Source organism: Brienomyrus brachyistius, chromosome 4 (assembly GCF_023856365.1).
Source record: "Brienomyrus brachyistius isolate T26 chromosome 4, BBRACH_0.4, whole genome shotgun sequence".
Classification (NCBI taxonomy): Eukaryota; Metazoa; Chordata; class Actinopteri; order Osteoglossiformes; family Mormyridae; genus Brienomyrus; species Brienomyrus brachyistius.
In genome coordinates, this window is record NC_064536.1 from 10,352,800 (window position 1) to 10,366,119 (window position 13,320).

Genomic DNA, 13,320 nt, shown 5'->3' on the forward strand with positions numbered 1-13,320 from the left:
GCCACTCACCAGCTCAATACGGTACGGCTCTCGTAACAGCCCCAGTCCAGTAAACACTGAAGGGTAGGCAGCTATGAAGTCACTTATTGGCTGTGTGATGGACTCAATCCTCTGCACCAGGTTCAGGGCTGTAATGGCTGGTAACCCTAGCAGTGGCTTAGAAAGTCCTGACACCACATATATTTCTTGGGTGGAGCTGCATCCCTTTGCTGTCAGTTCAGCCTGAAAACACCCTTTTACTTCCAGTACATTTTGTCCAGGCCCATACAATATCTTATGTGCTGTACCAAGGGTTCCATGTCTTTTTTCATGAAAACTGTACTCTGGAATGGCTGTTACCGCTGCTCCAGTGTCCAATTTAAAATGGATAACATCACCATTCACTCCCACAGATTGTATGCATTCCTGAACTGTGACTGAAGACATTTCCCCTAAAAATACATAGTCTTCAGACGGGAAATCACACTGTTCCTGAGTTACTGTGTCCACCTTAAATGTGCGACATACCACAGCACATTGTCGTATTTTATGGATTGCCGTGGCCAGCGTTAAATCCGGATCTAATTGCAGGCGCTCCGACAGTCTCTTATCCTTAATTCCAACCACTATATGGTCTTTGATCAGTTCTTCTTTTAATTCCCCGAAGTTACAGTGCTCAGCTAGTTTATGTACGGCAGTGATAAATGCCTCTGCAGTTTCCCCTTCTTCCTGGCATCTCCTATTAAACTGGGCTCTCTCGAATACTGGGCCTCCCCACACAATAGTTACTGAATGCTTCCCCTGCTTTGTCATACTTGCGCTTCTCGGCGTCCTGCAGCGGCAGCACTCCCAGTACATCGTCTGCGTCATCGCCCATAGTATAGAGGAGAGAATTCACTTGATAGTCTTCCTCTTTCACACTCGGACCCGAAGCCAAACGAAATTGTTTAAATCGTCGTATCCAATGGCAAAAAGCCATTTTTTTAACGGGTGGGGGAAAAAAATGGAGAAACGCAAACTTTTTGTAACTCGCCCCGCTACTACGCGTTTTTTTTTTTTTTTATAGAAATGAAGTGCGAGTTTCATTAACGCTTGCACTGTATTTCAGCAAAAAAAATCCCATTTCTGACACCATGTAATGTAAGGCATTGATGAGACCAGAGACCCTGTACTGCCAACATGCAGGTAACCGTTTTATTTCTGCAAAACCACCAGGCCCTTACAAAGCATCCTGGGAATAGTAGTACTCATCACTCATTACAGTTCCTAGCTTTTCCTTTATCCGCTCCATGTCCTTAGTGGTGTCCTGCAACTGCTCTTATGTCTGGTGTTGCTGTCTGTCCAGTGTTCTGTCTAGTCTTGTCTGGTCTTGTCCTGTCTACCATCTGTTCTGTCGTCCCCTGTCTAGTCCAGTGTCCAGTCCGGTTCCATCCCTGTTGTCTAACCCCCTTTGGACTTCATGGCCGGAGCGCATGCTTTTGGTGGGGTGGGGGGGGGGGGGGGGTACTGTCACATTAAGCAATGCCATTTTTATCCACTATGCTTGTCCATTTACGTGTCAACGCATGTTCTGACCATCCATGCTCTCTGCCTCCCCACATTTCCAGGTGCTGCCCAGGGGGGGGCACCATCTGAGCTGGAGTCCTGATTCAGTCCCATAGAGGGGTGACATTGCGAATGGGACCTGCTAACTGTGTCATCCTGGGTGCAGCCTTGAGTGTCACCCTACACAGGCCAGCGTGGAGAACAGGCTTATTGACAGACTTTAATCACACCTCACACCCGGCCTTTAGCAAGCAGCTCCACTCTTTTCTGTTCTCAGTAATATTAGTCTGCCTGGGGGGGTTGGGCAGCCAGTTGTCCATGGACCCCCAGAGGTCTTTTTTTCTCCTTACTTGGGGTTTTTTGGTTCCTCTCCTCCGTTGTCATCTGGCTTTCTTTATTTAATATCTTTCTTTCCTTTTTCCCCTTGTGTATCACTCTTTTTAATGATGTTCTAATGTATCACAACACATCTATGTAAAGTGCCTTGGGACGACTCTGTGATGCGCTATATAAAAATGAAATTAAATGTCCCGCCTCCTCCCTGACGTGGCTCCAACCGGCCATGTTTGCTGCTTGTTGGTCTCACGTCTCGTTCCAGCCCTCGTGTTAAACACTCCCAGCTGCCTCCAGACTCTTCACTCAATAGTCCTCCATTTAAGTGCTTCCTGGTCCTGTGTTCCCCATTTGATCACTGATGTTGTGCCTTATGTGTTGCTGGTTCCATAGCCTCCCATCCTGATCCCAATAAGTCCCTGTTTGTTGCCTGACAAACACCTGCTGCATGAGTCTTTCATCCCGGTGACCACGACACCAACCACCAGTGATGTCTGTGGAGCCCAGAAATACCAGCCTAGCTGCACTAGTGCCCAGGCAGCACCTTGACAGCGGCATGTTTGCAGTGTCATGTTTGTAGTGTCATGTTTGCCTCACTTGTTCACCACTTTCAGTAACAGTATCTGCTAAGTACTAGAACTGTAATCATATGCCAGCGAGTATGTCTGCTTTGAAGGAACAGAGATCACACCTCCTTACTGTAGGTACAGGTCACAGAAACGGGTAAATCCTGTAAGGTAACATTCTTAAAGTCAGCATAGATTCCAACACAGTTCTGGAATATGAAGTTCATAGTCAGTCATCATTTTGTAGCATTAAAATGTAACTTTTAAATAAATCCTAACAGTATGTGTGATTGTGGGGGGGGGGGGGGTGTGGGGTCTCGGGGTGTAACCTCTGTCTCTGGGCTTGTTTCCTGTCCCTCCTGCTGTATGTGTGAAGTCTGCATGTTCTTCCAATGTGGGAGACTCCTATTTTGGAGAACATGAAACTGCGATCAGCCGATTGGATCTCTAAGCTGCCCTTAGTGTGAGTCTGTATGTGTGAGTTTGTGCTCTGCTATAAACTAGTATCCTATCCATTGTGTCCCCTGCCCTGTGCCTCCTGGGACAGGCTCCAGGCTCCCCACACCCCTGTACAGGATAAGCAGTAATGCAGGACGGCTCCACACTGTTCCAAAGAAATGGCGCTCCAGCTCCCTGCAGGACTGCAGACCAGCTGCTCTCACTTCATGCCTCCAGGCTTGTGGGTGTGGTTCCCACTCCTGGTTCTGCATGTACAGCTTGCACGTTCTCCCTGTGTTCCTGTGGGTTTCCTCCTGCTGTCCAAGATCATGCAGTTTGGTAAATTAGTATCTCTAAATTGTCCTCAGCATCCAGAGTGTCCCTGCCTTGTACCCTGTGCTTCCTGTGATAGGCTACCGATTGTATCCCATACAATTGTACTGAATAAGCGGTTATTGGAATTTGTTGGATATTTAATCCATTATTTGCTTTTTCTGTTCCTGGCGTTGGCTGTGTGGTAGAAAAGTATAAATCAACCTCTCTGATAACACAGAGAGTCACTTAGAATAAGTGGCCTACCAATGTCTAATTTTACTTCCAGTACAGTGGGTGACACAGCTGGAAACAACAGTTCTCCATCAAAAAATAGCACTGATCCCACATATAATAGTCACAACAAAAATGGGTATCAATGAAAGGCAACACAGTTGTGACCCTCTCAGGGGCCAGTCTCGAAAGAACCACCAGGGTTGGACACACGTCTGCAGTGGACATTATGAACCCAGGTGTCGATTCCCTCCACTTTCACTGCGTGAGGGGTCACCATCAAGATTTGGTGTGGTCCCCTCCATCTCAGTGTGTTCCATCCCTTCCTCCTCAGGTCATGACCCAACATCCAGCTCCCTGGTTTGAGTGGTTTCACAGCGCGTGGTGGCTCTCCCTCTGGATTCCTCCAATTGGCACAGACCTGGTCCCAGGCTGCACCAGTCGGTGCATCGGCTTTTCTCTCAACACTTCAAAAGGAGCTAACCCTGTTTGGCGGTGTGTCCTGGCTTGCATGAATAACAAAGCCTGTGTTCCTGTGGGTTTCCTCAGGTTTCCCTCTGCTGTCCAAGATCATGCAGTTTGGTGAATTAGTGTCTCTTGATTGTCCTCAGCATGTGAGTGAGTGTTTGCCCTGTGATGGACTAGCATCCCATCCAGGGCGTCTCTGCCTTATGCCCTGTGCTTCCTGCGATGTGTGTGTCCCATAACCCTGTACTGGATAAGCGGTTATTGGAATTAGTTGGATACTTTTTTGATATTTTATCTTTCTGTTCCTGGGGATGGCTGAAGCTGGTCCATTAACTTTTGGCTTAAATATGAGACTTTAACTTAATAGTGTTCAATGAATATCTAGAATAAATTTTCATTATTAGAGTATGGAATTATTTTGGATGATAAAAATTATCACTCTGAACCTGGTCACCTGACTCTCCTTCCTGACACAAATACACTCCCAGCACAAACATACAGAAAGAAAAGGAAGAAATGACATATATGTGCTACACCCTTTATTTTCATGAATATTATATATAGAAGAATGTAAAAAACAAATCTGTGGATTGACAGCACTTGTCAAAGCTTGTTCTGTCTAATCCTGACACAGTCTGTCTATAATTGCACATCCCTGCATGTTTCACCTGAAACCACGTGATCCCAAACATGATTCTAAACCGACACAGAAATTCATTCTCAGTAGATCTGTTCTCTTATACCTTTATACATAATTTCTATCTACTGTACAAAATCAAAGAGTAGGATTATAGTTTGTTTACAGAAAAACAATGTCAGTAACTATTATTCTCATAAAAGATAAATAAATGTTCGCTTTGGGTACAGTTTGTATAATGTACTATTTTGTTCACAAACTGCAGATCCAGTGTTTGCCCAGTCTGCTCTTCTCAGTCTGGTCCAAAACCACAACTGCTGCAGCCTGAGAAGCAGGAAGTTCCTCTCATTGTGACGACTGTGAGAGAAAATGAAACTGAATCCTATCAGTGTTCGTGGTAAAATGGCAGAAGCCAGAGTTACAGTGGATGTAAACCAGTTCAGTTGTGCAATCTGTCTGGATCTACTAAAGGATCCAGTGACTATTCCCTGTGGACACAGTTACTGTATGAGCTGCATAAAGAGCTGCTGGGATCAGGAGGATCATGCTGAAGTTTACAGCTGCCCCCAGTGCAGAGAGACCTTCACGCACAGGCCTGCTCTGAAAAGAAACACGATACTGGCTGAAGTGGTGGAGAAACTGAAGAAGACTGGATTACAAGCAGCTACTCCTGCTGACCAGTATGCTGGACCTGGAGATGTGGAGTGTGACGTCTGTACTGGGAGAAAACACAAAGCTGTCAAGTCCTGCCTGGTGTGTCTGGCCTCCTACTGTGAAACTGACCTGCAGCTTCACAATAAACTCCACCATGCAAAACAGCACAAGCTCATTGATGCCATCGGCCATCTGAAGGACAAGGTTTGTTCCCAGCATGACAAACCCCTGGAGATCTACTGCCGTACCCACCAGCAGTGTATCTGTTATCTCTGTACGATGGATGAACACAGAGGCCATGATACAGTCTCAGCTGCTACAGGAAGGGCGGAGATACAGGTCAGGCTAATTTAAAAGAATTTCCCCAAAGGGATCAGTGAAAGCATCAATTATTGTTATTATCTAAAAGTTAATTTTAAATAAATGGATTTTGTCTTAACACATGTTAGTGTAATTGCTATGAAACACTCAGAACAAGTCTGGTTCGGTAAAGTTGTCATGACCTGCTTGTTTGGTTACTAGCTTGTCAGATTTAAGGTAATCTGGGAAAAATGTAAGTGAACGAATATGAAGAACATTTAAACTGTGGTACCTTAAATCCAACAAGTTACCCCGACAAGCCAGTTACCCTTCATAGTACATAAGAACTCACTAGGGCCACAGTAGTACAGGCCACTGAAGTCAGAAGAATCTACACAACCCTGACCTCAGAATTCAAGATGGCCGTGCCCTTTAAGGCCTTTAAGATGTTTGTATGGAACGCCATGATATTCAAAATAAAATAAATAAGTATATAAAAAAATAAATAAAATATTTCAATAATGTATCATTTTATTTTAAAATAATTTCAGAAAAGGTATTACATTTCATAATATCACTTGTCTTCTATGTATCATTTTTTAATTGTACAATTTACGTATTGTATTACATTTCGTAATAATCTTGCGATTTTCATTAGACAATCATTATTATAAAATAATATTTTCACAATAAAGTTTAACTTTTCACATTATCCACATGCATTTTTATACTGCATCAGGAGGTGTTTTGCAGGATTGGCACTGCAGCCACTGGATAAAACTCACACTGTTCCATTGGGACTGGTGTGGTGCTGAGGTGTCACCCACTGTACGGCTGCACTCAGGTTCTCATCCCTGAGGTGGTTCGTCGTGTGGTGGGTGCGGTAAGGCACTGTACTCAGTGTGTGCTCCTTACCTCCGTACCTTACCTTACTTTACCTACTTCAACACAGTACAAATGAAAATGTTAAAAAAGGTCTTTAGGTACTAAGATATACGTAGATTAATACTTTTCTATTCAAGGATAAAGGGTTCAGCCTTTAATGCATTGAACTGGTTGCCATAGGATAATATTTTGGCTTTCGATGATAACCAGTGAAGCTCAAAATTTATGAAAATATTAACAAAGAGGTTCATTGTTTTGTCTGATAGGCTGCATTATATGTCTGACTTGGAACAAGAGAAGTAAAAGTAGTCATGGCTGGAGTGGGACTGAATTTTTAACCAGGAATTCAAGCCTCTGGACATCCCAATATAAGACTATATAAACAATGACACTGTTATTATATGTTTCTATTCACACATCCATTTTCTAGGCTACTGAACACACATTCTTACCTACATGCTTTAATTTTACATTATTGTAAATTTTTACCGGCACATTTCACTAATATTAATAACGCGTGGAGCAGCTTTGACATAAATAATGAAGCTTCGTCTCAGTGCATTAGATTGGCTACAGAAACCTGCAATGCAGGTTGTGTGTCTGACACAGACAATCACATTTTGTGCAGCATCAGTGTGAGCCATCAGACTTTATTCTGTATTCCCCACTCCTCCATCAGGCTGCCTCGACTGCAGCCATGTTTTCTGCAGAATGAGACTCTGGGAATTTTCCTGCTCCCAATAATACGATCGACAGCTCAGTCTTATCATTTATAAAATGGCATTTGACTGCTAAATAAGCTTCCATATGTATGAATGTCCACATGTCAGATGATAGTCTTACTGCTTTGGCCTTTCTCACCTCTTCCTTTGCTTTCTCTTTTTCTATCTTAAATGTTTCTGTCACCAAACCCTTTCATGTTTGTCTGGATGGGAGAATGTAGGTTGGATCCTGGATATGCCCAACCTCCCTAAATCCAGCATCATCCACTATGGTGAAGGGTTGTGAATCCTTCACAGTCATATTGATCAAAGCCTCATCAATCATTTGTTTCTTGGTCTCTATATGGGATATATTATACAGATTATTGGGTAATCCCCTGACCCAAATCTGATATTATGTATTCATACAAATAAACTTGACCTTGGACACAATAATGACAAATAATAATAATAATAGTAATTATTATTATTATTATTATTATTATCATTATTATTAAATTATTTAAAATGAATTATTATTAAATTATTATGATTGATTAAAACTTATGCTGCAGTGTGTGTGTACGGCGAAATATGTGCTGTACAACAGGTTTGAAACCAGTAATGAGGATTGTGCCACATTTTCAGTTTCCAAAGTCACATGGTTGAGTGCAGAAAGAAGCTTCAGATGACCATGGTCACGTGTTCAGGGTGGAATGGAGGAAACCTTCAAGCTGTGCTTCAGAATGTAGTGAATCGTTTTGTTTGTTGTCAAGCTGGGGTGGCATGGTGGTGCAGGGAGCTGGGTTCGAGTCTCTGTCGGGGTCACATGTGTGTGGAGTTTGCATGTTCTCCCCATGTCGTCGTGGGGTTTCCTCCGGATACTCCGGATTCCCCCCACAGTCCAAAAACATGCTGAGGCTAATTGGACTTGCTAAATTGCCCGTAGGTGTGCATGTGTGAGTGACTGGTGTGTGAGTGTGCCCTGCGATGGGCTGGCGCCCCATCCAGGGTTGTTCCCTGCCTCGTGCCCATTGCTTCCAGGATAGGCTCCGGAACCCCCGCGACCCAGTAGGATAAGTGGTTTGGAAAATGGATGGATGGATGGTGTCAAGCTTAACATCACTAGCTGCCCCATTCCCTCTGTTAGTCTACGTGTCATTTTCTTAGCTACTTTTTCCCTGGTGAGTTTTGACCCCTTATTGTTCCTTTATTGTGTGTCTTTCCAGTTTGGTTCAGTCTCCTTAAATCCCTTTGTCTTGGAGCTTTTAAGTGCATCGTCACCTTGTTAACCTGCCTGCACCAGGCTGCGCCCCAACATGTACATTAAATATATGATCTGTTCAAATTCTGAAGCATCTTTAATAAATCCCATTTTACACATTTTACACATTTTCCTTTCTGAATTTGCATGGAACATCAATGATGCACATAAATGACCACTTTGACACAGTTCCCATACGAATTAAACCAACTTCCCAGCAGATTCAGAGGTTTCAGTGTCGCAGGAGAAAAGATGCATTATTGTTGTTCACAGTGCAGTTTACTACACAGTGGCCCATTCTCAGCTGACATGCGATCTGACATCAATCAAATAAGACGTCAGTTGAGTAGCCGGTCCTGCAGTGCAGCCCAGGACATATTCGCCTTCACACTGCTATAAGAATGTGGCCATATGCAGCCCAGACCACCTCCAAATGTGGGTTGAGTGATCGGATCTCAATGTATCTTCAATGTATCCTGGGTAATTAGCGCTGTCCACTTGTGATTGGATCACCCAGGACGCATGTTAATACCAGGTGGAAACAGGACCAAAGTGTCTATGTCTATTGTATCATACCTACAGTCAATAAATCATTTACGAATATCCATCTGTCCATCCATCCATCCATCCAACCATCTATCCATCCATCCATCCATCCATCTATCATCCATGCATCCATCCATCCATCCATCCATCCATCCATCTCTTAACCGGTAATCCAGGTCAGGGGGAGTGCCTGGAGCCTTTCCCAGGCAGCATAGGGCCCAAGGCTGGGGTCCACCCTGGACAGGATGATTGATGAATGTGATCTCAGCTAATGAAACAAACTTGTTTTGTCATCTTTTTTCCTATCTCTAGAAACAAATGGATGAAACACAGAGGGAATTTCAGCAGATAATTCAGATGAGAGAGAAGGAGCTACAGGAGCTGAGAGAGGCTGTGGCCTCATTCACAGTGAGTATGAACCTGAGGAGAAGATAATAGCTGGCTTGTGATCATATTGAATCTTCTTTCAGATTCAACAGATTGCAGATTTACAGACTTGTGCGGATTAATCAAATTAATGCTGCTGTGGGTTATTCTGGGTCAGTGGGATAAAGTTGCTAGATTACAGAGTTTAACCAAGTGTTGCAGCAGTAGTAGCTTATTTATTTTAAAAAATACCATAAATGGCCCATTTGAGAAAAATGCAACTTTTCACAACCCAGCGTAATGCAAATAAGAAAAAGTCACCTATTAAACTGAGACCTAATGGTGACAACCAACCTGCCCCTTACAGCCACCAGTCTCTGCCAAATCCTGTCGGCTCACATCTCTATTGTACAATGAGGCTCTCTGGAGTCTCAAAAGGGGCCAATTTACTGTCCTCTGTTCCCTGTGTCACCAACAGAACTCAGCACACTCAGCAGTGGAGGACAGCGAGAGGATCTTCACTGAGATGATCCGCTCCATTGAGAGAAGACGCTCTGAGGTGACAAAGCTGATCAGAGATCAGGAGAAGGCTGCAGTGAGTAAGGCTGAAGGAGACATGGAGAGACTGAAGCAGGAGATCGATGAACTGAAGAGGAGACACTCTGAGCTGGAGCAGCTTTCACACACAGAGGATCTCATCCATTTCCTCCAGGTAACAGAACAGCTACTTTGGCAATAAGGAAACCAGAGTATTCAAATGGACGCATATTGTCATTTGTATTTCAACTAGTCTGTCATTTGTCAGATGTTAAAAGTTCTGTTAATTAGATTGCAATACACATTTGTATTGATGAAGCTGTTTAATCAGACTGTGTGTCTGTAGAGGCGCCAGGCTCTTCCTGTCACTCCTGAAGCTGGATTTGGACCCAGAATCTCTGTCAGTCCAAGATCTGATTTTGGGAATTTGAGGAAGGCAGTTTCTGAACTGAAAGATCAACTGGAGAATGTTTGCAGAATGAAAATGGCAGAGATCCATCACGCAGGTTAATACATTTTCTAGTCTGTTCATGTTAATATAGACCAGGGCTGGTCAATCTTACCCAGAAAGGGCTGCTTTTGCTGGCTACTAATTAGAGGACTGATTGGCTGAAGGGTCTCACACCTGGGGTTGAACAGCTGACCTAAAGGTTACCCCAAAGACCTGTGCACACACTGGCACTTTGCGGGTAAGATTGGCCACCCCTGATGTAGACCATGCAGAGAGAGTATGCAGTACAGTCAGCCTCACATTTGTGTGACCAAGTCAGTTTGTTTTCAATAAGTTTAAATCTTTGTGATAACTGGTGAAAGAGCTTCACATTCTACAGGCTGCAAAATCACATAAGACATGTTTCTTCTACATCATAGAAACCAAAAATCTGTATTATGTGTAACTTACCATGATTTGCAGTTTGTTAAAATGCCTGTTATTGTCCCTCATAATGATAATACCCCACTGCTGGTGTCTCCACAGTGAGTGAAGTCCATCTCCCACAAGTAAATTCCTTTTACTCACATCCCTGTTTCTCTCTGTCTCCTTCTAGTTACCAAAGACACCGTCCTACCGGTATTAGTGCCCACGACCAGAGCAGAATTCTTACAATGTGAGTCTGTTCACACACTCGCTTCTCTCTCCCTGTATGAGGTGGAGTGTGTTTTATTGTGTTTTATTGTGTTTCATTTTCTTCTGCTAGAGGAGCTTCTCTTTCTCTCTCCCGCTGCCTCCTGGTCTTTCACATTTACATGAGCTTTTTATCTCATTTGACTTTGAATCCAATTGCTAAGTAAGGCAAGTTTATTCAGGGTGCTTTTCCACTGCACCTGGTTCGGTACTTTTGGTTCTTTCCCTTTTCCATTGACTTCCGGTCGAGTACCAGTACCAGAAGTTCCAGTATCAAAAGCACCATTGCAGCTGGGGTACTTTTTCGGTACTTCGGAACTTTGGTGTGGGACTTACAAACACATTCATTGTCAATTTAAAAAACAATTTAAAAAATTGTTTAAAAAGATGCCAGTAACTGAACTTTGCAATCTGCCTCATGATCTCACACAATATTTTATTTGTTAGACCTGGTTTTCATTTACAATGCAAAGTTACTCCGAAAATAAGCTGGCTAGTTGTTTTACTGCTGGCACCAGAAATATTAGACAAAACTATATTGGTTATTGACTGAATTATCCAGCAATGCGGACGGTTTGGATGCGATGGCCCCTCCCACGTTATAAATTTTTAATTTTTTTTTTGTGGTGGCCTACAGCCTTGTGACTTTGACCGAATCACAGCCATGACATATCGGAGTATCTTCTCATATGTCATTGCTTAATTATACTGCACTCATAAGGCATTCTAAACACAGCTATATTTATAAAAAGCATACTGTAACTGTCACGCCCGACTCGTACGATCCTCGTGTGTGCCACGCCCCCCGATTATCCACGTGTGCTTCCCCAATTGTACCCAGCTGTGTCTTGTTGTTTTGATCAATCCTGTCTATTTGAGTCGATGTCTTGCCTGAGTCCTTCGTCTGTCATTGATGTTAGTTGGCGTCTGATATTTCCCGTCCAAAGTCCTTTGATTAAACCCCGTTTACCCCTTATTCTGCCTGCCTGCATCCTGCTCGCTCGCCTGTCCGTGCGCATTACCCGCGTACCCACCGCCCGTGACAATAACACATTATATCCATGATTATAACACTTTATGAATGCTTTATGACACACTCATCTATAAGACACTGTAGATACCTTCATAATGCAATACAAAGCATCCTTAATGCTTATACCGATCATTATAATGCATTATGAAGGTATTTATAGTGCATTAAAGATGAGAGCTTCATAAATCATTCATTATGCATAATAAGCATGCTTATAATGTGTTATGCCTTTTGATAAATATTTAAAGCCATGATTATAACGCATTACAATGGATTATTTGTTGTGAATTTTTTTTAATTACTAACAACATGGCTTTAAGTGTTCCAGAGATTTTATAGTGTTCCGTAATCTGAGCAAATGGAAGCATGTAGATGTTGAACAAAGAGGCTCAGTGAGGATTATAATTCTAATTGGTGATCAGTGTTGACACACCACAGCACACAGTGTACAACACCGAAATGTGTCCTCTGCATTTAACCCATATGTGACATCGTGATGTAGCAAGGGGCAGCTAGTTCAGCGCCCTGAGAACAGTGCTTTGCTTAGGGTCCCTCAGCGGTGCCTTGCTGGTCGGGGATTCAAGCCAACAATCTCTCAATTACTAGTGCGCATCCCTAACCATTAAGCCACCACTGCCCACTGCCAATAACGGACCCTTGAGGAACTCCACATGTAATTTCTGTTCATTCAGATTCATAATTACCCTTCTGACAGAAAGTAGTGCCTGACTTGTAAAAATAATTAAAACCAATTAAATAAGGCGGCTGCTTCACCTCCTTCCCTAAGTGCTCTAGTCTCACTGATAAAGGGCAAGTAGGAGTAGCTGGTTTGATCAGGGCTGCTGCATAGTTTTCATTTGACCCCATTTCAGTTTAAAGCATAAAAATACAGATCAGTCATTAATAATGAGTTTCCAGCCACAGACCTGATATTCAGTAAAGATCAGTTTAATGTATTAAACACATTGTCTGACCCAGTGTGTAGGTGACACACAACAGGAGTCAGATGAGAGAGAGTAGCTGTGGGCTTTGATGCACTTTGTTCCCCCTGAAGTCAGTCAGAGCAGGAATGGCTGATACTGGGGCTGCTCCTCACTGCCTAGTGTGGGCTGTAGCTACAGCAGGGGATCCAAACCAAGTAAGCGGGGGGGGGGGGGGGGGGGGGGGGATAAGGGCCCAGTCTGTCCTAGATGTCATCATGCACTGTAATGCTGAAAGCTGGGAAACTGCCCTCGCTTTGTTTGGGTAGCAGGAACTTTTGGTATCACTCAGTAAGAGCTTGTCAAGACCTTTTATCTGCATCCTTATCCTGTGTGAGCTACGGTATCTATGAGCAGTGAGGTCCGGGGGGGGGGGGGCTTCCTTCCTTTACGTTTGCTTCATTAATATTGTCCTAAGA

At 43.4% G+C, this 13,320-nt stretch overlaps 3 protein-coding genes and 1 long non-coding RNA gene across 5 annotated transcripts in view; 3 read left to right on the top strand and 1 right to left on the bottom strand.

Annotated features, from left to right (window-relative positions):
- Positions 1 to 13,320, top strand: part of LOC125740252 (tripartite motif-containing protein 16-like) — a 129,803-nt gene that overhangs the window by 103,634 nt on the left and 12,849 nt on the right. The gene's annotated exons all lie outside the window — the stretch shown is intronic.
- LOC125740251 (tripartite motif-containing protein 16-like) overlaps positions 1 to 13,320 on the top strand; it is a 125,855-nt gene that overhangs the window by 40,720 nt on the left and 71,815 nt on the right. The window contains exon 1 of one of the 2 annotated variants that reach the window (XM_049011163.1): positions 4,884 to 4,902. The exons of the other annotated variant lie outside the window; for it this stretch is intronic. The gene's annotated coding sequence lies outside the window, so the exon portion shown is untranslated. Of the gene's footprint in view, positions 1 to 4,883; positions 4,903 to 13,320 lie in introns of those variants that run through there. 2 annotated transcript variants of the gene reach the window in all.
- LOC125740249 (tripartite motif-containing protein 16-like) overlaps positions 1 to 13,320 on the top strand; it is a 56,504-nt gene that overhangs the window by 40,695 nt on the left and 2,489 nt on the right. The gene's annotated exons all lie outside the window — the stretch shown is intronic.
- LOC125740255 (uncharacterized) overlaps positions 1 to 13,320 on the bottom strand; it is a 102,718-nt gene that overhangs the window by 33,927 nt on the left and 55,471 nt on the right. The window lies entirely within an intron of this gene.